The following is a 3,806-nucleotide window of genomic DNA, read 5'->3' on the forward strand; positions in this document are numbered from 1 at the left end:
GACACAGTAAAGATCTATGTAGGATGTCCAGTCACAAAATACAAGCGATCGATGGATAAGGTATGTGTAGACACCAAAATTTCGATTTTATTTAATTTTAGCTTTATTTTATTTTTATTTTTTATTTTTTATTTTTTTATTTTAGATTGATTAAGTTTGCAAAACGATAATTAGTGTTTATTTTTGCTTATTTTTATAAATTAGGTTCTTCATTTTTATTTTTAAGATATTTTTGCATTAAATTTCTGAAAAGAAAAATTCTCACAAAAATTCAAAAAATTTGTTTTTTAGATTCAATTTCTTTAAAATAAATGAAAATTTTGCAATGCAATTTCAATTAGGAATTAACTTTTTTTTGTTTACCTAAATTGATTTTTGGAAGAACAAAAAAATTAAAAAAAAAAAAGAAATATGTGGATAGGTGGAGGGCATGCATGTTGGACAAGTATGCTAAAGGAGTATTAGACAAGTGTTTTGAATTTTAACACTAACACATGTAAGGGGGTAGGTGGCAAGTGTTGGGCTTAGGAAAAATCTGCAAAAAAAAAAAAAAAAAGAGTGATTGAGAGAGGGAAGATAGAGAGGGAGGTGGCGGCTGAACTAAAAAAGAGGAGAAACCAGAGAGGGGCTACGGGCTGGCAGCATAGAAGAAAGAAAAAAGAAAGGCTAGGGACAAAAAAAAAAGAAGAACGAAGAAGGAAGAACTGGCAAGAGGTTTTCGAGAGAGAGAAAGAAAGAGGAACCGAGAGAGGAGCTTGGAGGTAGAGGGAGACTCGAAGAAAAAACTGGGAAAAGGAAGAAACAAGGGAGAAACAGCAAGGCAGAGAGCAAGAGAGGAGCTACGGGACAAGAAAAAGAGGGGACTTCGGGTAAGAAAGGAGGAAAAGAAACCAGAAAAAAGAAGAAACTGGGGAAGAGAAAGAGAGCTTCAGGCAGGGAGAGGGAAAAGAAAAACAAGAAAAGGGAACCTGGAAAAGAGAGCAAGAATCCGGAGGAGGAGAGTGAACTGAGAACAAGGAGAAGAAAAACGGGGGAGAAAAAAGAAAGAAAAAAGGGTTTTGAGCAGAGAGTGAGAGAAGGCTGTGGGTGCCGGAGCCATCTCGGAGGATGTGAGTGAGGGTGATTGTTGCGGTGGTGCGAAGCCGTGGCTGTTCGTGGAGGCACCAAAGGCGAACGACGCCGTACAGTTTTACGAGGTGGCACTTGGAGCCGAAGAGGTTAGCCGTACCGTGCATCCTAAGAGGAAGGCCGAGCAGGAGCTTCCTCTCCTTCTTTCCGCTGAACTCAAGCTTGGTTCCTTTTCCTTCCTCGTCTCTGACCTCACCGCTGATGACTCCCGTGCGCCAGTGAAAACAGTTGGAGGCGGAGTGGCTCTTTGCCCGGAGACTGAGGTTGAAGCTGCGGTGGAAAAGGCTGGTTCTGCAGCCATATTTCGGGGCATTTTACTCTTTCATCATAGCTTCTCTTGAGGAACTTTGAATTTCTACACCATTTATGTAGCTAGAGGAAGAACTTTTGTTCATAAATTTTGTTGAAAAGACGATTGGAAAGACTTCGAATTTGGCCATAAATCGCTGCATCATCAACCCTGGTTCCGCTGCAACTTGTTTCCTTCAATATTCTGGTGGATTTCACTCATCCCTTTGCGAAATACTCCTACGATTTCGACTCCATAAAACGTTAAGAGGTAACCCTCCCTCACTTTCCTTTCTTTTCCAACCTGTTTGCACGTAAAAGTTCAAGAAATCTAGCCCTTTTCTGGTTCATGATGCAGTTTTTTGTTGTTTTGCTGGGTTTGATACATTTTGATGGGTCGGGTGGATTCTGTTCGAACCAAGAAATGACAAGGAAGCTAATTGTGAATACTTGTTTTTGTTGTTTTTGCAAGTTCCATAGGTTGTACTCAAAAATCTTGCTTTGGGATTTCTTGTTGAGAACTCATGAATAAAAAGTTGTCAGCTTGCTTCCATCTGTGAACTTGGAGAGATGTTTGCCATGAATTTTGTGTCTCTTGTTCGTTCTTGATTGCAAGATTATGGTTTGGATCTTAGGTTCTTATCTTGTAGATTTGGGTTTGAAGTTTCGGCAGAGGTTTAAGTTGTTTTGCTGCCTCTTGATAAGCTGCAAATTTGCAGCAGAGGAAAGCTTTTAGCCTTTCGAAGTTTGCATGAACAAATCAGACATTTTGCAGTTTAACACTCCAATTCCTGAATAATTTCACTATGGCCCAAACATTGGAAAAATCAATCAAATTTTTTCCTTTTAAAATTTTAATTTTCTTTTGCATGCTTTAATTTGGTTTTTGGACAGATTGTTTAGGAGTTTTAGGGATGAATTTTGAGCTTTAACAATTTTTGATAGATTTATAGTTTTGATTTGGATTTTAGTAAAATTTTGGGTAATTTTGTTGTTTAATTATAGCAAATGGGTTTTCATTCCTTTTGTGAAGTTTAGCATTTGGTTTTGGTATGCTTCATCTTAAGCCCTTAATTTTATTTTATTTTAATTTAGACCCTTAATAGTTGTAATAATCATGATTTGACCCCTCAAACTTCTTTAATTCTTTCAATTGAGTCCTTGCTTGTTTAATTTGTTGAATATGGGTTGTTTACTTTCATTTGAATACTTTGATTGATTCAATTTCGTGTTTACTTCCATTTCTTGTGATTATTTGTTAATTAAAGTGATGTTTTGACCTTTTTCTTTGTTTTGGAGGGTAAATAAGAAAATTTTTATTTCATTAGGTCACCAATTCAAGAGAGGTACACTCTATTCCTTTATTTTGATTTTACTTGACCCTATGTGTTACAATGTGACTTTATGTGTGTAATTGCATGCTTTTTTGAATGTTTTTTATTGCATCTATTTATTTATTCATTTCATTTGTTTTAATTTTGTATATTTAATTTAATTTAATTTTTAATTATTTGAGAGGCATTTAAATGCCAAATTGTAATAGTTAGGTTATTATTTCATTTCATTTCATTCTTTCCCCTCTTAGATTGTAGTTAGGGCCCCTAAATGTAATAATTAGGTCTGTATTTGCTTTTATTTGATTGTGTGATTGCATGCTTGTGTGTTTACGTGTTTACTCGCTTTCTTAGGGCCTTTGCATCTAGATATCATGCTTATGTGCTATGTGCTATATGTGATTTATGTGTTTACTTGCTTTTATTATATTTATATGATTTATTTAATTATAATAAATGTATGACGTCACCACACTAGTCCAACACTAGTTGTGGCCCTTTTTCTGATTCCACACTAGTCCAATGCTAGTTGTGGCTCTCCTTTCTAACTTCTCACTAGTCCAACGCTAGTGAGAACTTATAGACATGGGCTAGTCCAATACTAGACCTTTAGGGACCGCCCACGCACTAGATCATGTTTTGTGTAACAATCGCTACATTTTCATGCATATTTTTATTTTTTAGGGTTTTTATCATTTTGCATGACATTTCCTCCTTATATGTATATCCCTTATTCCATATTCCCCTATATGTATACTCTTTACCCTTATGTGTGAAACATAACATTTAGACGTGCATTTCATTTAAGAAAATTAGAACTAGGTTAGATCATTTGCTTGATTAAATAGGAAATATCCCTCGAATATGGGATATGGACGAGTATAGATTCTCTACCCTTAGCACGCTCGTATTCCCTCTATTAAAGGGAAAATTAAAGTCACGAATTTTAGCCCCCCGCACCTGTTATGATGCATTCCTTTAAGTCATGTATATTTGTATAATTATTATTTTCTTTTCTTTCCTTCAAGACACATATTTTTGCATATTCGTGACCTC

General features: G+C 35.7%; 1 long non-coding RNA gene across 1 annotated transcript; it reads left to right on the forward strand.

Annotated features, from left to right (window-relative positions):
• Positions 1 to 506: 506 nt before the first annotated feature.
• On the forward strand, positions 507 to 1,969 carry LOC140009601 (uncharacterized). The gene is made up of 2 exons (XR_011817087.1): positions 507 to 1,687; positions 1,775 to 1,969. It is a non-coding gene; the product is annotated as an uncharacterized lncRNA (long non-coding RNA).
• Positions 1,970 to 3,806: the final 1,837 nt, after the last annotated feature.

Source organism: Coffea arabica, chromosome 6e (assembly GCF_036785885.1).
Source record: "Coffea arabica cultivar ET-39 chromosome 6e, Coffea Arabica ET-39 HiFi, whole genome shotgun sequence".
In the NCBI taxonomy this organism is placed as follows: Eukaryota; Viridiplantae; Streptophyta; class Magnoliopsida; order Gentianales; family Rubiaceae; genus Coffea; species Coffea arabica.